We start from the raw sequence: 22,281 nt of genomic DNA, 5'->3' as shown, positions 1-22,281 counted from the left end.
CAAGTCATTTTGCAGAAAGCTTACTGATACCACCCGGCTGTCGCGGAAGTTACGCTAAAACGTCTTTTAACGTGACTCGTCCTTAAAGATTTACACAATGAAATTTTTTTAAAATAAATTTTAAGACAGTTTCCACACCACCCCAGAGGAATGTCTTGTGGCGCTTTACTTTTTTTAAATGGGTGTTTGCCAAGAGCCATATTGTCTTAAATATTAAATTAAATTAAATAAAATTAACAAAACACTTAAACAGTATAAAACAAAACAAAATAAAATCCTATAAAACAAAAGAAAATTCTATAAAAAAAAATAAAAATAATATTTGATGTAACAAAACATTGTACATCTATTAAAACTATTTAAACACAAACACTATACACACTTACCATGATCTTCTCGTTTTTTTTTTGTTTTTGGTTTTTTTTATGTTGATGTTCTTATTGGACTAACTATTAGAAAATATTATTCGCTGTCTAAATCTGAAGATGCAGTGCTGCTATCGCTGTCGTTATCTTTACCACCTGGTGTAATTATAATTGGCTCTAGTAAAACATCGATATGAGTGTCAAGTTCCCACATACAATGTTCTTCTTTAATTATGTGGCCTATACATTTACCCCATTTCTCTGGAGTTACATGGAGGATTGCTTGAATCAAAAGTTCCTTAACTTTGATTTGTTTGAACGTTTTGTTATTGCGTACTACTTGACACCATAATCTTTTGCAGTTTCATCTACAGCATATTTAAGATATTCGCTTTTCCTTAACCGTGCAATGTCAAGTACCTAAATTTTGAGCATTGATTCTTCGTATGCAATCCCCTTTTCTGTAAGCCATTCTTGAATCCTTCCTTTCAATTTCTTTCATAATCACCTGTTTTTTTTTCGACTCAAATTGAAGAAAACCATCATCAAGGAACCCTGTATCACTTCCTATATGGGTAATGATTAAACGCCGTTCCTTTCCTGATGGAGCTTTTAATCCTGTAGACCAGCCTTCTATAAATGCTTTGCGTTTACTTTTGACATTTACATCTTGCCAAACTTTTCCAACTGTATGAACTTCGTTAATCCAGGTTTCATCCAAATAACATATTTTGCGGCTAGTGCTGCGAATTTTGCGTATTTCTTTTAAATATTTTTTTCTCCACACAATAATTTTATTTTTTCTAATAGCATACTTTTTCTGTTGAGTTTTACATATCGAAAGTTCATTTCGCGCATGGTCCTGATTAAGACTCTACGAGATATCTTGGGTAAGGAGTCATGGTTTTCGAGCTCTTGAGAAATATTTTTCAGTGTTGGAATTTCACTCCGAAAATAAAATAAATGAATTTTTCGTCGTATAATATTCCTTGTCTCGTCATCCAAAACAATACCTCTAGTTTTACCTTTTCCTTGCTTTTTATTTTCCGATGTATTTTTAAGTACACAATAAATACAGCTAACGGATACTTTTGTTAAACTGCTACAAATGCCGCTTGGCTAACATTTAATGCCATTTTTCTGCCGACAATTCCTTCATAAACGTTTCATATCATTACCTTCTCTTCGGACGTTAACATTTTCCGTCTCTTTTGCGGCTTTTCATTTTTGGAATCAGAATTTTGCTGTCTTCTCTTGCAACAACTCGGTTTTTCGTCCAACTCCACTAAAACTCAAACCAAATAATCACAGAATATAACTAAAAATTTACTATAAAACGACAAACTATAACACTCGTATTATCAATAACATGTTTTATTAATAACACAAACTTATCACATAAAATATATTCACAAAATGCAACACATGCACTACCCTCAGAAACGCCAATGTAAATGAACTATTGTTGATGGGCACTTTCTCAACAAAAACTAGTTTTACGGCTCTCTGTGGGTCGGAATTGAAACGGAGTCCCGTCGCTAATTCCAAAGTTGCCAAACGATTGAAAAATATTGTTCTAAAAAATCGATTTTTATTTCATAAATTTAAATATGTAACGAAACGGAACATGTAAATAAAATTTATTTAATAACAATTTTGTGCTTAATTTTTACTATTGAAAACATCATGTTTTTTTGGTATTTTTATGACAGTAATAATCACTGCGTGGAAGAATACAGGTTTTGTATGACCATAATTACTACTTGTGAACAAGAATTGGCTACACTGTACGATAACTACTGGTCAATTTTTCTGTAGAGAAGCACAAATAAATATACTACTTATATATTGTGTAATTTCTTATGAGAAAACGCAAATTGCAATTGAGAAAACGAGTAGTTTTCGAGGGCCGCTGTGTACATTTAAATTTGAGGATATTCAGCGTTTAAACGATGAATCACTCTCCCAAATAGTGAAATTATAGCATAGTATTTTAGTCGAGTGGCGAGTAATTTAGTAAATAAACGTGTCAGAACAACAATTTAGTCGTGTAGATTAGTAAGTAATTTAGTCGAGTCGGTCTATTTGATTCTATTTTTTCGGGTGAGTAGGTTTCTCCCAACACTCACTAGTTTACCTGCTAAACAAGTCCGAACCGTTCGAATTAGTCGAAAGAATGTGGCTTCGCTGGTGCCAAGAAACAAGTTTGAAATTTTTTTCCAAATATTTAGTTCAACAATACACAAATAAAGTTGACTTATGCCATATCAGTTCCTTTGTATAATAGATACATGTAGAATAGATAGTAATTGCTGTTAGAGTATTCTCACTATTTCTTAATCCTACCTGCCAGCTACCAATTTCACAGCGATAAAACATTTGTCGTACAATTCCAAAGTTTAGGTGAGCTTGATGGGGATAACGGTTCCAAGATTTATATTATTTAATGTTGGACTAGCGAGTCTAACTTTTAAACAGTGTTGCAAAATTTCAGATACATCATTCCTTCTAAAGTATTAGTCGGATACACGAGTCTAATATAATATTTAAATCCACTACAGTTTATTGAAGAATGATAGTATAAACAGTGTGCCCCCTCTCCGAGTGCATGATTTGCCCTCAACTGTACAGCAGGTTTATGGTCTATCTATTTGATTTTTAGCTGTGTTGGTTAAAGGTTGAAAACAAATGATTAACATGCCAAGCGAATATTTTCGAGAGAAATAGATTCAAATGGTGAAATGGTATTATGGTAACCATTATATTGTAGAAATAATACAGTTATTTCTTGCTGCTTTTGAAAATCTCCCAATTCCGACAGAGAAAACAGTTCGGTCACTTATAAAAAACTTCGTTTGCATAAATACCTGTAGCTATAAAATGTCGTCCAACGGATCAACCACGATTGATTCTGGGGAATGCTAAAATGAAAATTATATCGGCATGAGTTCGAACGAGCCACCAATTTAGTAGAATTGCAAGAGAAAATTGTTCAACTCTGTAGTCGGGTACAGAAAAATCAGCTGAATGCAATCAGACTTGTTTTAGTTTTGATAGATTCGGATTTTGTTTAACGCAAAATGGTGGTTTGTTTGAACAATTAATTGGTTAGAGATATTTTTAAAAGTGCCTTTAATTTTAATTTAATTATTTAGAATAATTTTTTAGTTGGTTTTTTTTTATAGAAATAATATTTATGTTTTATAAATAAAGCTCGGATTTATAGGCAACAAAAATTGAAGAAAAAGGCGCCTATATAGGCAAAGATTTTTATTAAAAAAGGCAGGAATATTAACATGTAGGCAAAATATAGGCAATAAAGGAATATAACTTATTATTTATTGTACAAAGTGAATTAACGTAATATTAACTTAAGGCAGGTATATTTACACATCATAATCATAACAATAGTATAAATAAACTAGTAACTAAATAACTGTAAATTAATAATTAAACATTGTAACCACTTAAAATTTTATCATTAATAGAAACAACTAAATGTTTTTCAATATTTTCGGTCTTAAAACTATGTCTTCGATCACTTAAAATTAATTTGTACATTGAAAACGAACGTTCGACATCGACAGATGTAATTGGAGCATATTTCAGAGCGGATAATAAATCTGGCATAATTTGAAATTTCTCGGAAAATGTCCCATTCAAAACTTTAGCAACATTAGATAAAAACGAAAAACCTTCATTCTTGTCGAAAACATATTTCATTTTTTTTTTTTTTCATAATTGACCGTCACTTCCAGGTGCCGATTTAATTTTCGTCTTTAAATTATCTATTCATTTTACTGACTCACATAAATTTATCTCTTGTTTTTCTAATAAGGTAATTGTGGTAACTATTAATTTATAATTGTCATTGATACAAGCGAGTTCCTGTTTCAATTTGGGATTTTTTAATATTTTGTTTGCTTCTCGAATGGCTTCGGAAATATCATCATCAAATTCTGACATAACTAATTCTATTTCATTGCAGTGTTCAAAGTAAAAAAAACTGCTTCGAGCCAGGTTCCCCACCTTGTAATTAGTGGTTTAGGTGGCAAAGGAACACCGGGAAGTCTTTCTTTATATATTTGCACCCTCAACGGAGCCTTTACAAAAACTTTTTTCATAAAATTTATAAAATTATTTACCAACGGAAACAGATTTCTTATTTCTTCAGCAAAAAATCTTTAAATTAACGGTAGCTTTTAACCTATATGCCGCAGCATCTGGAAGCATTAAAACTATTTTATTCACTGGTATAGCGTTGGGTAAAAAGAGGTTTGTTAAACTATCTTGTATAAATCGACTTATTGTTAAATTGTTTGTTTTTTCCAATTCTTTAACGGCAACTAAATAAGGTTTTCTCGCAAAGTTTTCTTTCAAAATTCCAAGCTATATACCAAGGCAAAAAATTGCCCTCTAACTCCCGCTTAATTTTTGAAATACATTCCACATAACATTTTTCCACAGTATGTTTTCTCAATGTACTCTCGTCCGGTAAAGATTTATTAAGATATTTTTCGAAAAAGCATTTAAAACTAGGGTTATTAACTTTATATAGAGGAATGTTGGATGCAATCATCATCTGGCATAAATCGAATTTAAATACGTCTTCCTTCTTTTTTTTGAACCTCTTAAACTATCCCGCAGAGATATTTGGGCTAACTTAGAGGAATTTAATTTTTAGAGAAAAAAAATAATTAGAATTCTAAAACCGCTTTAGAATTTAGTAATGTTGTGGGGCGAGAAAAAAAGAGAAAAAATAAAACTTACCGATTTGCCGCATGGTTTACAAAATGCTCCATCTCCTTCTAGAGAAAGTTCCGAATGAGGTGCGATCCATAGCCTTAATTTAGATGTCATCTTTTCACACAAATGTCTAAAACGTTTTAAAACGTGTTCTTTGCTTTTCGGTATACGCAACAAAACTAAACTAGGATATAGCAATTTGTGACTAAACTCTGATACAGTAACCGACTGTACAACTGATAATAAACTAATAAAGCTTAGGGATTTCCAAATAGTTAACCCTCAAGTCTTGATCAGGTACATTTTCCTAGAAATCTGTTATATAAACAAACCATTGATATTTTATTATTGACCCAAAATTTTATTATAGAATGGTTTAGTAATAGAATAATATCATGGGTAGTACCATGAAATTTTAAAAAGGGCACAAATAGGCGGAATTTACGAAAAAAGGCAAAAAGTGCAAAAAACAATTATAATAGGCAAAATAGTCAAAAAAGGCATTTTGCCTATAATCCGAGCTTTATTTATAGCTTTATTTTAAGTTAATTATTGTTTAATGTCCAAGCTACCACAGCTAAAAATCTACAAGAATTGCATTTAAAAGTGTTTTTCTTAAGGTTTACCGACGGAAAGTTGGCGACGAAATAATTTTATGCAAAGAACTACATCCTCTTGATCAGTGTCAGATAATTACTGAATGCCGGATAGCAGGTTGTATACGTTGTATGTTGTACGATAGCTGGTTGTATCTTGGCGCACCACAATGTGCAGGAAGCCGTTGCTTAAAATTTTACAACTCCTCAGGGGAATATGCGTTGTTGCTACATATCAATTCCTTAAATCAATGTTCTTTGTTAACCAGTTAAGTGATTGATAGAATCCATTAGAAAATAACAATTACATGACTTCTTTAAGTTTTTTTTTTTTGGGCAATATTAATTTATATTCTATAATGAACTAGAGTAGATTTAAATACTATTATACACACGTGTTCGAATAAAATGTTAGAAGGAACGATGTAACAGAAATATAGCAACACTGTTTAAAAGTCATATCGACTCCTTCGACATGGTGACTGTCTCTCACTTCTATTCCAATAATTAACTGTTACCTTTGTTTCACATGCTGAATACGGTATACGGTAGTTAAAAATTGTCATATCGTTATATGGAACACAGCTGACCTTAACTTGTTTAAAATTGGAATTACGAAGATTGGAGTAATGTTTGGTTCTCCGATGAGTCCAGGTTTTGCTTGAGGTAATCAGACGGTCGCTAAAAAATCTGGAGAAGACAAAAAGAAGGGTGTGCCCAATATTGACATCAGAATAACATATCTAGGAGGTTCAGTTATGGTTCTCAAAGTTAAGGATAGGTCGAGATCGATCTGGATATCTTTTAGCAAATAATGCACATGGTCTAGGATATGAAAAGTGAATTTACGTAATCATTATTTTCTAAAAAACAAGTCATTTTATTACTTTGTAAAAGTGTTATTATTTAGAAATACATAATCACAATTTTGACAAGTATGATATCTTCATACATGGCCTATATTTTTATTGAAAAAATTTGGCCCTTTTACATTTTTAATTTTATTTATTGTGGAAAACTGTTGTTTCTAATACTCCCAACAACTCTTCCGCTAGCTATACTTGCGTTCCTTAAATGTTTATAAAAATATGTATATGTCTCAACCAGATGCTTAAATTAGCCGTTCGATTAAACAGCTATCCCTTTAATTAAAGGCTATTCAATCACACGACAACTTATTTTGACGAATTTTAATGGAATTAAAAAGTTCAACGACATGGTTGATTGAAAAGCCACCATATCATTGACGTAATTTGTTTCTTGACCACTCTGCCGCTAGTAGCACCAATCAACTGGTTGAAAAATAGTCGTTTGATTGGAACGACGCCTTTCAACCGAATGACTAGCTATTAAGACGAATCTTTATGATAATATTCAAAAATAATTCAACACATTGTTTACAATATCGTGGCAACCACTGTTGTTTTTGTTTAACGGTTGTGAGTTAAAATGAAAAGGAATCAAAATAAGTCCTATTGTGTGCAACCTATCGTTATCGTGCTCAATTATCAAGATAATGCTATAAAATGTTTGCATTTCCGTCCACTGAAAACGGCAATGGCGAATGAGGTAGTAATGAAGCTTATGAAAATATTTTGGTTTTTGGTGCTCCATATATTTTACAATCTGACAATGGACGAGAGTTTACGACAAAAGTGATGGAAGAACTGGCCTGATTGCAAAATTGTACATGGTAGCCCAAGGCGCTCTTAAACTTAGGGGAGCGTTGAACGTAGCAAGCAGGACGTGGAAAATATGATACGTTATTGGATGACAGACAAAAATTCGATCAAGTGGTCTATCGGTTGTTTGTTTTGTCAGTACCAAAAAAATTCTTCATTTCATAGAATCATCGGGAGGTCTCCTTATAAAGCATTTCTAGTGATCCTAAAGCTAGTTTAAAAGGTGCTAATATACCCTCTCAATTGTTGACGAACATTAAAACCGAAGAATAGTTACAAAAATTAAAAATGGGAAATGTGACGATAGTACTAAGATACAGCATCAGAGTTTAAACACCGAGAGATCGAATGTAGCATGAAATGATAAAACTCAAATCACAGAGACATTACTCGAACAACCTAAAAATCCTGAGAATTGTGAAATCATTAATACTGATACGACTCTAATAAGTAATATTTTTCATTTAGAAATTATAGTGGCTGAAACTAGTTCCTCAAATCTAGGTAACAATTACTCTACAAATTTGTTACTAATTGACGAAAAATCTAGTTAGTTAAAGAGGACTAAGTACATTGAACTAATTTGTGTCACATGTCAGAATCCTACCACTAGTGCCCATAGCTGTAAGTCTTACAATAATCCTGTTCATGTCACGTGTAGATTGTCTGTAGTAGGAGAGGAAGGTTTTGGTTCCACAGTACTGTGTTTTAGATGCAACGGCAGAAAACATATTATTTTAGAGAAATGAGGCCACAAAAGTTTAAAACGTGCAGCTGAAAAAAATGGTTAAGAACGAAACAAAAAAATTGACTTCTCTACTTATTGGCAGTAGTGTCCTGATAACTGTACAAAAAATGGATTGTGAACCTTTGGACACCAAAACTATTAAAGAAAACATTTTGGATTTTAAAAATGGAGTTTATAGAATTCGAAACAAAATCAAGAACTATTAAAAATTGATTTGTGTGACAAAAATTGCACTCATCAACGGAAAGCTATGATGATGAGATTTTAGATACCCCGATATCTTTACGAGAAGCTGTGACTATAGAATCTATCTGTTTTTACGTTTGGCAAAAATCACAAAAAATTAGGAGATAAAGAGCAGATCATCTGAGGAATCCATTCGTGAGCTTGAATCATCCATGTACTTAAAATATATACAAATTTATATTTACGTGGCCTAGATAGACATCTATCACGTATACCTGATAGGTATACCTGAAGATTGTGTGTACCCGTGTGTAAACAGGTACACCGGACAGGTATATCTGTTTAGGTGTGCTTGTCAGGTATACCTGATTTTATACCTGATAGTGTGTGGCTGGACTTTTAGCGAGAATGCGAGAAACATACGTTACGAATTGTGGATATGAAGTGGTTGAAAATGTTTAGCGATAGTTTAAAATATTTTTTATTAAAATTGTTATTTTATGTTTCGAATTTTTATTGTTGTTTATAATTAAATTGTGTACAGTCTATCCATTGTAAGATATATTTTATCGTACATCTTACATAATTGTATTGTTTACATTGTTCAAACCTAATAAATTTTTTTGAAACCAATCAACTGTCACCCACGTTTATAATCTTAACATATAATATAAAGCATTTACAACATGTAAATATTTATTCATTTTAGTAAAGCATAAAATTTTGGTTTACGGATGTCTGTTACTTCTACCAGTTTCAAAATCAAAAATGAAATTCTTCAGTATCTTTATTTTGTTTGTCTGTTTTACTGTATCAATTAATGCAGATCGGGATTATAGACCAGAAGGTAAATATTTATTATTATGATACTAAAACCGTAGTTAGTTATTTAACAATTGTTTAATCAGATATATATTTGTTCTAAGGAAAGGTACTGCGACTGATTTATTTTTATTTATATATTTTCGTTAAAAATTACCTATTTTTTTTTCCAAGAGTTTTTTACAGAGAACATAGTAGTTCACTAAAAGTCAGCATTTGCTGATTACTCCGCTTTCCGGACACTGTCAGAAACTACGGTAGTAATTACATATTTTTATTTTTACTTATTTATGTGCTTGTATCGACTTTATTAAAAAACAGATTAATTACCAAAACCTATACACTGAGCATCAAAATTTACGTACACTTCCCGTCATATAAAACTGGTACACTTTTTTTTCCCAATGTAAACCTGTGTTCAGACTGTACACAATGGTTCGTGAATCAATTCGTTGTTGCCATCACAGATAACGGAATTGCACTGAATCTAAATAAAAAAAATAACGTTCAAAAATGTATTATTGTAATTGTATTGTAATGTAGATAGGTATTATTTTTATCTTTAACAACAAAAAACCGTATCTAATTAATTTAATAACCAGAGATAGGGTTGAGTTAATATCCAAAATGTTTGAAGGATCTTTATTGGCACAGGGAACATTGGAATGCGTCTACTGTAATTTTATACTTCAATCGCCTACCGAACACGAACTGTATTTTTTGTTAATAAGTTTAGTAACATGCAAACTACCAAAATTAATTGATTATTTAGTATAAGAACGATAAATGTGAAAAAAAATTATTATACTTTTTTTTTTTTTTTTTATTTAAACAAATATACCCGCATCAACCACTAAGGGTTATTAGCGGGGGGACATACACAAACAGTAAGATACATATTGTTGCATAAAAAAAATATTTTTTACAATCTGGTATATAGTTTAGTCATTTTAAGATAACTTAATAAAGACTGTAAATTTGACGTTAGTATACTTTTTAAATTATCACTAAGGGCACACGCGATTCTTTCGTTCTGGTACACTGGACACTCAACAACTGAGTATTGCACTTGGTACACAACGGAGCAGCTTCCTGGTTGAAGATATGCTTGTGTGTAAGGAAAGTATGTCCTATTCGGAGTCGGTTAATGATGACTTGGTCTTTTCTATTATTTGGTAAGATGAGTTTGGTTCCTACTTGACTTAGACATTCTTTGAGTTTATTAGCAGTGTGATCCCAAGTAGTTTGCCACGCTCTGTATACGTGGGCTTTGATATTTACTTTGTGATCAGTCCAAGGCATTTGATTTATGATAGCAATACTTTGGTCGGTGGTTGCATTGCTTGCCAGAGAGTCCACTTCCTCATTACCACTTATTCCCATATGGGAAGGTACCCAGATAAAGGAAATATCTTTTTGTTGAGTCTGTAGATAAGATAACTCTTCTTTGATCTTGAGAAGTATGGCGTGAGTTGTATATAGCTGTTTTATTCCAAGTAATGCGCTCATTGAATCGGTGATGATAACAAATTTGCTTTCATTGATAGAACAACATTTTTTCACGGCCTGATGAATTGCCGTAAGTTCTCCGGTATATATACAACAATTTGTTGGGATTCGTATGGTAGACTTGACGTTTTCGTAGATGTAGGCTGCAGCATGTCCTTCATGACATTTGGAAGCATCAGTGAAGATTTGATGGGTTGTTGGGTATTTGGATATTACATTTTTATAAGCTTGCTGTATAAGGAAAGGATGTGTGGAATGTTTCGGGAGTTCTTTTAAAGACGTGTCTATTTTTGGATGTTTAATCATCCAAGGAGGAACATTTACATGAATAGGCATAGTAAGACTGAACTGTTCTAAATTAAGACCAATACGTTTTATTCGTTCGGGAAATGGTAGTTTTTTTATTGCAATGTTTCTGTAAAGATCGGACGTTATATTTGTTCTGCAAAGTATTGTTGAGTAGGTTACGTTGCTGTTGTTTGCTGAAATTCTGGCAACGTAATTTAGTGATAGAAGTTGCCTTCGTTGGCTTAAGGACAGTTCATTAGCCAAAACTTGTAAGCTACTTACTGGACTAGTTCTTGTGGCACCTAAAACTAATCTCAAGCACATATTTTGAATGTAGTCAAGTTTTTTTAAAGATGTTTTGTTAGCAGTATCGTAGCATAAACAGCCGTAGTCTAGTTTACTTCGTATTAGTGATCTATATAGAGTAAGTAAGGTTGTTGTATCTGCCCCCCAAGAGGTATTTGACAGCATCTTTAGTAGATTAATTCTGGATTGGCAAGAACGTTGCAGATTGGTGATGTGGGTTTCCCAGTTTAAGTTACGTTCAAAAGAAAGTCCTAAGAAATTTATTTCTTCTGCTTGTTTCAAAACAACTCCATTTAGTGTTAATTGAACATTAGGATAATTTTTTCTTTTGCTAAAAATTAAATAACGTGTCTTTTCACTAGAGAATATAAAACCCGTGTTTTGCGACCAGCTTTCAATTGTGTGTAAGGTAGTTTGCAGTATATGTGTTCCCAGAGTTACATTGTTTGTTCTTAGATAAATGACTAAGTCATCTGCATATAGGCTAGTAAATACAGGTAGTTTTATTTGATGTATAATACTATTTATTGCAACTAGAAAAAGAGTAGGACTTAGAGTAGATCCTTGTGGAGTGCCGTTTTGAAGTACTCGTCTGGAGGATGTAAATCCATTGGTTCTGACTCGAAAAGTTCGTGTTTCTAGAAAATTCTTAATAAAGGACAACATGTGCCCTTGAACATCCCATTCTTGAAGTGTTTTTAGTATAAGATGTCTCCATGTTGTGTCAAACGCTTTTCTTATGTCAAAAAACACGGCAATAAGTTTTTGGTTGTGCAGAAAGGATTCATGTATACTTGATTCAAGTGTTATTAGATTGTCTGTTGTGGATCTACCCGTACGAAATCCACTTTGTCTGATACTTATTAGGTTATTGTTTTCGAGGTACCATTTAAGACGATAATTAAGGATTTTTTCTAAAAGTTTGCAGGTACAACACGTAAGTGATATTGGACGATAGGAATTTGGATCGTCTTTTGGTTTATTATATTTAAGGATTGGAATTATAGTTGCTTGCGACCATAGATCAGGAAAGTCATGATGAATAAAAATATTATTAAAAATATCAACTAATATTAGCTTTGCATTCAGAGGAAGATTTCGTAAGAAAAGAGGGTGGATATCATCAGGTCCTGGACTCGAATTTTTAGCACTTAAACAAAATTCTAATTCTTGAAGACTTACTGGTTTGTTTATTGGATTGCCACTCTCTGTGATTTGTATATTTGAAGACTCCGTTAGTTTTTTGTGCTCTAGAAAGGATAGGCTGTAATTAGAATCACTAGAATTACGTTCGTATATATCTGCTAGTATTTCTGGAATATCTTCTTTGTTTGAATGCATTTGGTTATTATATGATAGAGTATCTATACCTCGAAAGTATTTTGTACCTTTTATTCTACGGACTTTGTTCCATATGTTGCCTAAGGGAGTGGAAGGATTTATTGAAGACACGTACTTTTTCCAACTTTCTCGTTTTGCTTTTTTGATTAATTGTCTGCTTTGAGCTCTGAGATTTTTAAACCTTAAAAGGTTTTCGATAGTTTTATGTTTCTTGTAAACGTTAAAAGCGTGTTTAGACAAAGTGAGTGCTTGTGCAATTTCGTTATTCCACCAAGGAACTGGCTGCCTTTGACTCGATTTTGTTTTTCCCACTGCGATTGTTGCTGCAGAAATAATAATGTTATTAAATATTTCCAGGTTTTGGTTTGCGTTATTGGTTAAATTATATTTGTTTGTTTGTTCTTCTATCAGTGTTCGATATAAATTCCAGTCAGCTGACTTTATTTTCCATGTCTGGTGAATTGGAAAAGTTGATTTATCATTAGTGTTTATGGTTATCGTGATAGGGAAGTGATCACTATCATATAAATACCCCAATGTGTCCCAATATAATAAAGGAGCTAGCGACGGACTGCATAAAGAGAGATCTATGGCAGAAAATGTACCATTGTATGAATTGAACCTAGTAGATTTGCCAGTGTTTAGTAAGACTAAATTTAAATTATCAATGAGATTATTTAGGAGATTGCCACATTTGTCGGTTTTGTTACTTCCCCAAGTACTGTTGTGACAGTTAAAATCGCCTAATATTATTTTTGGGTGTGGAATTTGGTTTAAAACATTGCTTAGTTCAGTTATGTCTAAATCAGTAGGATGAGGTAAGTATACATTGCAAATATTGATTTTCATTTTGTGGGTGACTGACACTGCAACTATTTCGAGATTTGTTTGTAGTTGTATTTCAGTTGACTCTATGTCATCCCTTACAAAAATTGCTGTTCCGCCGCTTGAGTGATCTGCAACTCGGTTTCTTAGAAAAGGAACATAATTTTTTAATGTCACACTTTGGTGCTTGAAATGGGTCTCTTCTAGGCATATGACTAAAGGAAGATATTCGTGTATAAGAAGCTTAATGGATTCTATATGTGTAAAATAACCGTTGGGGTTCCACTGTAATATGAATGTGCTGGCCATTAACTCTTTATGTGTTAACTATTTATTGTTGAGAACTTGATTCTTGGTCAGTTTCGTCAGTAGAAGAAGGACTGTTGAAAAGCAGTTTCTTCTTCAATCTGGTGATATTGTTTTTTAAAGTTTTATTTTGTATTTGGGAATATATAAAGTTTAAAATTTCTTTTATTTCTTGGCTTTCATTTGAATAATTTTTAACAATGACTTCAGGATGTTTTGAGTGAAGGGAATTTGCCAGAAAATCACATATTTCATGAAAAGTAAGTGTAAAGGAAGGGTTTCTATTTTCAATTTTTTCTTTAATTTGATTTAGAATAATTGATATATCTTCTTGGGTTTTAGGCTTTTTCTTAGGTTTTTGAGTATCGGGAGGAGGTAGGTCATTTTCAAGAATTTCAGGAGAGGATATTTGTCTTTTAGTTGCAGGAGTAATTTTAGTGCTTTTTCTATCGCTTTCAATTACTAAGGAATTATCTTGGAATATTTTTGGTTGATTCAAGATTTGTAATTCATTGTTTGTTTGTGAGGAAGTGGTTTGCTCTTTTGTAGCTGATGCGTGATTTTGTATGGTATTGGGTTCTGGTTCCATTAATGTTTCGGTATCTTCTTGGTATTGGTTTCGTGGTTGATCTTGTAGCTGATTATATTTTTCATTGGTAGAGTTATGTATATTCACGTGGTGGTCAGTTTCCATTTGATTAATTGAGTTGCTTGATGATGATAAAGAAGGACAGTCAGAGTCTTGATGTCCGACAATCTTGCATCTGGAGCAGTTTAAACCATCTATGGAAATGTATAGTCGATATGATGTATTGTCGAATGAGATTAGAAATGAGTCAGGAATTGATGCATTTTCTAAAGGACTTATGAACATTTGCCTCCTAAAGCTGAGTACGTGGCTGTATTCTTGGTCTTGCATGCCTACTCGTAGAAACGTCATGTTGGAGGCTGATTTTATACCCATAGTTTTTAAGTGCTCTTCAATTAAGCTATTAGGTATAGTAGGACATACATTAGATATGATGAGTCTCTGGGCGGGGGTTATAAGTCTTCTTACTTCAATCTGGTTACCATCAATATTTATATATTTGTGGGAGCTAAGAAATTGATCAACTACATATTTAGAGGAGAGGTAGATGCAGATGCGGTTGTTTGATATTTTGGATGCCCAAACAACATTTTTGGGCTGTACTATTGATCCAACAGCTTTTATATATTCGAAAACTTTTATTCCTTGTATGGTTGAAAGTATAATACCTTGGTCTTTTGAAGGATATTTGAAACTATTTAATGCATTGGAGTAAGATATATGTGACGTAGTGGGTATATTTCGTGAGGTAGTAGCTGATTCCGGTTCATCCATCTTCCCGCTGAGAATTTACGTACATTGGCACAGAGGATCTAAAGCCGGACTTGGCCACTTAATAAAATTAAACAGCAGCCTAGCCTAATTACTTGTTAGTAGCAAGAACCAGCAAAAAGTTGTTGTCAATAATCGATAAGTTGAATTGAAATCGATAAAATATTTTGCCTTTTAAACTTCTGATTTTAAGGTTATTAATAATGCAGTTTTGTACTCACAGAATTCTACGATTTTCAGTACACTGTCACATTTAACTTTGAACAGGATTTTGATTTTAATATTATTCACTAATTACACGTTCAGAACTAAAGAAATAATAGTTTAAATATTTAAATTTTTAAGAGAAACTTTGAAATGCGTCTAAACACTTTGACAGTTTTTTGACAATCCTTATTATACTTTATCCTACGTATAATAAACTATAAAATATCCGGGGCGAAAAAACGCTTTTCAAAACATGGCAGTTACAATCTAATATCCGACTGTAATGTTTTATTATAATAATTTAAAGTTATGTCTAGATTGATTATCTATCATTATTTTTGAATCGAAATATTTTCATAAATTATAATAAGACACAAATCAATGTATGGGTACTTAATTGAGATGATGGAAAATTACAAAATTAATATTGGAATTTTTTAGGATGCATGTTTAAACTTTAATGTGATTGACTGATCGAGAATGCTCGATGTTTTAGTTTTTAGTACACTCAAAATTGGCGGTCTGTCGCACAGCCCTGCTTTTAGCTGGTTTCATACAACATTTTCGTTGAACTGGCAACGGTGCCCTAGAAATTAGAATGACACATGTGACAAGATCAACGTAAACAACTTAAAAAACACGATTTTTGGTTATAAGAGTTGTACCAGTTTTTTATGACGCGAACGGTACCACCATAAAAACGGGATATTTTTGATGACTCGAATTTCCTAAACATCTTGTTCGATTTAAGTGATTTTTTTAATACGTCATAGCCTAACTCTTAACAATATCTTTGTAGTAATATTGTTGCTAGACAGGTAAATTGTCATTACCGGGTGTACCAATCAGACTGTGTTATTTTCTCAAAATTTGCCAGACTCCATGGAATATTCTAGCATTTATAAAATACTGTATATACCCAACTGTAGCCTCAGGTTTTCTTAACATTATATTGTAGGATTAATTCGCTCACGTAGGATAATAAAAAAGTTAGGCACTTTAACAACTAACTACGTTTTTCATCAATAAATCCTTATTTTCTGCTTAGTTTAATAAACAAGCCTAAAGTAGACTATGAGAAATTAACAAATATAAAATTTGATAGATTACCGTAATTTTTTTGTTGTTTAATGGATGATTATGATTAGATTATGCGCTTCAAGAGAACGATTTAGCACGTCAAGGAATGTTTTAGCGGTTCATAATATCCAAACCAGCATTGATACCGCGAGGAGACGTCTTCTAGAATAGGATTTGCGTATTCGAAGACCATCTGCAGGACTAGCATAACCTGTAAACCGTCGCAGAGCTAGACTGTAATTTGCCAGTGCACCCGTAAACTATTATAATTACAACTGGGAAAACGTTCAGTTTGCAGAGGATTATAAATTTTACGTCTTTAGTTTCGACCGAATATAGTCTTCTGCAGGTCATCATGCAGGGTAGAGTCGATGGCAAAAAGGGAATAGGTAGAAAGAGGAAGTCATGGCTGCGAAATATTCGAGACTGGACAAACATGACTGTAGACGAATTATTCCACGTTGCAAAGGACAGAGAAGCTTTTAAAAATGTGGTCGCCAACCTCCGTTAGTGGGGACAACATAGGAAGAAGAAGAAGTTCCGATCGACGTTTAAGAGAGTCCGACGACCAAATGAGCGTTATGCCCTGGGCAACATACGTAGAACGATTTAATTAAATGCGGGGTTTATATTAGTTAGAGGAGAAATTTCTTTAAATTTACAGTTCTTGAAGTATGAAGTGTGAAACCATACATCAATCTAAGTATTGTACTCATCTAAGCAACAAAAAAGGGCTGGGTTTCCTTAATGCTGTCTGGCTTTAGTAAAAGAGACTATTTTCAGTGTTAAGAACATTTTAATATGAACGAGTGAAAGTATGAATTCAATCAAGGTAAGATAATATTAGGTGACTGTCTCAAGACAATTGACGGTTAAGATAGAGAAAACTAACCTGGAAATTAGAGACAGGCAAATCCAGAGTTTTAGTACCCTAGCACATATAAAAAAAAGTGAAAGTGGAACGGAAAAAGAGGACAACCAAGTCACAAAGCAATTTCCCAAAAAAAAAAGAGGTAAAATAGCAGGAGATGTTATAGCATTTGAAATTTATTGGAATCCCCTTATATGTGTTAAACTGAAATCCCCTTATATATGCATTATAATAACGAAGAATTTTTTCAATGTTTTTTAGTTCGTATCCTTCAATTTAAAACCCAAATAATCTTTCGTTCTTTTTAGGTCACCGCCGTCGATAATAACTCATTTTATTGTTTGTTTATGTCATAGGCGAAAAATTTCTTCGATATTTCTTTGTTCAAACCGCCCGATATTGCGTTTTCAAATTAATTTACGTCTTAATTTCCGTTGTGTTTAGTTTATACCCTAAGTGCTTTGTTTGTTCTAACTTATGCGAGCAATTTTTGAAGATAATTTCGTCAATCTCAGTGGAGCCGCTGTTAGAGGCAGTGCTTTCGGTGTTAGTCCCAATTTTTCTTTTAATTCGTTATGTTTTTTTTTGTTTTTTCGTCTTTTGTCATGCGAAAATGTGCAGTATAATAGGAGTGTTGAGTTTTAAGTGCAGTTGATGAGGTTGACAGAGGTAACGGAAGAATGAAGACGTTTTAGAGGTCGGTCAAAAAGAAAACCCACAAATATGTTAGAGAAGTGATATTTTACTCAAGTAATGTGTTTATTAGAAGGAAGAAGAAGAATCTCATGGTTGCGTAACTTGAGGGAATGGTACGGATGCACATCAATTGAACTATTCAGAGCAGCAGCATCTAAGATCAGAATAGCCATGATGATGGCCAACCTCCGTCGCGGAGATGGCACGTGAAGAAGAAGAAGAATGTGTTTATAAAGATATCAACATTTCCATTGTCCAGTTTTTAAGAAGCGTTTACATGGTGTGTCCAATGTGCCAGTTTCTACCTCAAACCTCAATGTCCTAAGCAGCCGTTTAGGGATATTTTTTTTACAGTTTGAAGATGTAGTTTTTTGTTCCAGTTATTGAAAGTTATACAGTGAAACTCAGGTAACTTTTTTTTGTGATCAGATTTTAAAAGTAAAGCAGACATTTTTTAAATAAATAATAATTTTTAAGTAATATTTAAAGTAGTAAATTTTATGGTTTGACTTTTAGCTGTCATTTTATTTGTTCAGTTTTGTTTTAAATTTAATGTTAACATATGACAGCTGGCTTTATTATTTTTGATATTGATTTGTTTTGTTTTCTTTAAAAGAAAGGTTAACTTACATGTAAATTTTGTAAGTTTTTGTAGTATCTCCAACTCCTGGAAATTGTAAACAGATGACACATGTAAGTTTTTTTTGTATTTTTGTATTTTGCAGCTATTGTTATTATATTTTTGTATTCTCTTAATTTTGTAACTGTTTGTGGTGACACAAAAACAAATGTTAAATTTTGTTTCTTAACATTTTGTTTATTCTTTTTTTAACTAACCCTTTTTTTGAGTTCCATTTGAAAAAGATATGTTTTTTATGTTTTATAATTATATCCCCAGTTACAACTAGCTGTTGTGATGGTTATAATTAGGCACCTTGAAGTGGCGCTCTTTATGAATTACTATAGGTGTTTCCTGTTTCTTTTTGTTTTGTTTGTCCCAAGAGATTTATGACCTTTTATTTCATTTTTCTGTAAATGCCCCAATCCAACCCCCTTGTCTTTTACTTATCCACGACCCCAGCTCTCCTACCAAAACCTGGGTGCCGTTCGCACAAGTAGCGTTTATTTTGCTTACCCTATCCCCACCCCCACAGTTTCTATTCTCCAATCTTCTACCCCCAAAATCTTACCCTATGGTAAGCAAAATATATCGTTAAAATGTTGGTGAAGACCCTACATCTACTTGATGTGCAAAATGAGTAAATGATAAATTTCACTGAGATGGTCAATATCATTAGGCCTATTCATAGTTAAAAGCTGTTTGAGAATGATATACATCTCAAAGAAAGTTCTTTTGAAATAAATATTTTCACTGGCTAAAATAATAGCAATTTTATTTTCTTTCGTATATATTGAAGTCACCTCGTATGTATTTAAATACCGAATGAGTATTTTCAATCCTTTTGCATCGCTAAGGTTGATAATAAACACATTTTAAAGTTTGTTTATATATCACAGACGCGTATACTTTGTTATTTCCTTTGATCGTTTCCGCTTGATATTGCGCGATAAATAAATATCCACTTGGGTTGATGGGAACGTTATGCGGAGAGGCGAATGATTTTTGAGGGTTATAAAGTTACTCTCGGTAAGGCCGGCCGTTGTTAGAGGCGTTTAGTGTATTGCAGTCCGAATTTTACTTCAAATTTGTAATGAATTTTGTTTTTCGTCCTTTATCATGGGAAAATGTGTCATATAGTAGCAGTGTAAAGTTTTATGTGAAAGAAGTCACGTTGGGGAAGATATTTGATTGAGACAACACGCGGCTAATGTCGGTGTTAAAAAACCGGCAAATTAGTTTTGAAAAAGTGAAATATACTCAATGTAATGTGTCAGTTTTGATAAGAGTAGTCATTATTTCATTTTTGTGCCGTCTCTCATCTAAGATATTTTTAAAACGGCGTTTACAACAACTTTGAAAGATACACACATGTGTTCCAGTTTTTAAAGAAGCCGAGTTTTCAAAGTTTTCATCCCAGGGCCCAGCTTCTATCCTCGTTTTGTTTGTCCTAAGCCATTCCCGGCTGTTTCGCAGTGAGAGATGCAGTTTTTTGCGTGGCAGTGAATCTCCAGTCCCAATCTCCGAAATTAAAAAAAAAATTAACATTTAGTGAAATCCAGGTAATTTTTTTATTGAAGTTTTAAAGTAAAAATAGCCATTTGCCATAAATAAATGCTTTTATAACAGGTTAAAAAATTGTAATAATTAAAATTATAAATGTTAGGGTGTGGCTAAGCTGTCATATTAATTATTCCCAAAGTTTAAAATTAATGTTGACATCTGACAGCTAGCTTTATTTTTTTTACATTTGACACATACCCAAGCATAACAAATCTTGTTTTGTTTTTGTTTTTTTAAAAAAGGTTAACCTCTATGTATAGTTTCATTTAAAAAAATATTTTTCATTTGTAATAAATTATTTCTGCTACAAAATATCGCCCATTAACAATCATAAATTCTTGTAATATCTCCAACTTCTAGAGTTTGTAAACGGATAGAACGTAGTATGTAAGTTTGTTTTTTTGTTATTTTGTATTTATTTTTGTAATTTTCAAAAAATTGTACGGAAAGTTCAAAAACAGTTTTTTTCCATATTTTAAATCGCAATATAATTAATAGATGGATCCATACTATGACTACCAAAGGAAGCTAAAACAAATGTCAATATTGATAAATTGGGCAGCAGTCATACCACACTGCATATAAAGGTTCTCGTTCGATCACCTAAGTCAAACAGTGTCGGTTGCGGTTAATACTTGGATGAATGACCTCTCGAGAACCCCGCATGTTGTTGCCATAAAGCCTTAAACCTTTCTTCTCCGGCTGGACCAATTTTTATGAAATTTTACATGTGTATTTTGTAGCTTAAAGCTCTTAATTTTCACCTTTTTACCTCACTTTTTTAATAGTCATATTAGTGTCAACAGGGTAAGTTGCCATCATCATCATCATCATCCAGCCTCAAGAGTCCACTGCTGAACATAGGCCTCTTCCTTATGTGTCCAACCCCGTCTATCTTGCGCCGCTCTTATCCAGTCTTTACTGAGTCTTCTTAAATCGTCAGTCCATCTTGTAGGTGGTCGACCGACGCTTCTCTTGTCTTCCCTTGGCCTCCATTCCAATAACCTCTTTGTCCATCGCCCATCAGTCATTCTGGCTATGTGTCCTGCCCATCTCCATTTTAGTCAGGCTATCTTCTCGATGATGTCAATCACTCCGGTTCTTCTCCTGATGTCTTCGTTGGTTATTCTGTCTCGCAGAGTTATTCCTAACATGGACCAACAGGATAACCAACAGGACCAACAGTAAGTTGCCATACTTCTCCGAAATGGCTAAACCTATTTTTATGAAATTTTACAAGTGTATCCTGTACGTTTAATATATATATATATATATATATATATATATATATATATATATATATATATATATATATATATAACCTTTATATATATATATATATATATATATATATATAATATCTATTCTAAAATAACATCTGATCTGGTAGTAGATAAGGGGGGGTTGAGGTTAATCGGGTATGCAGCTGATTGAAAGCCAAGTGTACTCTGTTTAACAGTTAACATTTCCTCAATTTTCATTGGCATCATCGGATGAGAGCTACAATCATTTAAAACATGATAAAATACATTTTGATAAATTGTTTGTTATTTGTTGAACAAAGTTTCAATCAAGCTATATCAGCCGCGTACCCAATTAACCTCAACCCCCCTTTATATATATATATATATATATATATATATATATATATATATATATATATATATATATATATAGTGGATATATTTTGTAATATTTCTGTTTTTAAAATATTAAACATTGCTCTTCATCATTTCTTTTTTTTAGATTGCTTTCTACCTGTTACTATTGCATACAAAATAGTGTGCCTTATTGCGAGTCGTCCAGCATGGCGATGGGACGTAAAATCCAGGTCTTGTGTACTCGACATGACTCATGGATGCAATTATACAAAGAACAATTTCCGCACTGAAGATGACTGTAACAAGGTAGCAAAACCAATTTGCGAACATTTAATTGCATCTTACCACCACAGATAGAACCACAAAATTCAACCACAAAACACCATTTTTATGAATAATATAATGTTTATTATGTCTATAAGTGTATTATTGTAACCAATATATAGTATATTTGAAAAATAAGCTGAAGTAAATTCTCAGAAAAAAAACTAAATTGTTAAGCATATTGTAGTACGTGTGTTTTTCGTACAACGTCAATATTTTAGCATATTTTACGTTGGGTTT

General features: G+C 32.7%; 1 protein-coding gene, 1 long non-coding RNA gene and 1 pseudogene across 2 annotated transcripts in view; 2 read left to right on the top strand and 1 right to left on the bottom strand.

Annotated features, from left to right (window-relative positions):
- The window catches only part of LOC140440117 (uncharacterized), a 352,003-nt gene that overhangs the window by 132,861 nt on the left and 196,861 nt on the right, over positions 1 to 22,281 (bottom strand). The gene's annotated exons all lie outside the window — the stretch shown is intronic.
- Positions 8,947 to 22,179, top strand: LOC140438454 (uncharacterized). Its single transcript, XR_011950533.1, has 2 exons — positions 8,947 to 9,170; positions 21,863 to 22,179. It is a non-coding gene; the product is annotated as an uncharacterized lncRNA (long non-coding RNA).
- LOC140440403 (5S ribosomal RNA) lies at positions 20,674 to 20,792 on the top strand (annotated as a pseudogene).

The sequence above is a fragment of the Diabrotica undecimpunctata genome, chromosome 4 (genome assembly GCF_040954645.1).
Source record: "Diabrotica undecimpunctata isolate CICGRU chromosome 4, icDiaUnde3, whole genome shotgun sequence".
In the NCBI taxonomy this organism is placed as follows: Eukaryota; Metazoa; Arthropoda; class Insecta; order Coleoptera; family Chrysomelidae; genus Diabrotica; species Diabrotica undecimpunctata.
The sequence above is the reverse complement of the archived record's forward strand: the minus strand, read 5'-3'. Positions and strand labels throughout refer to the sequence as shown.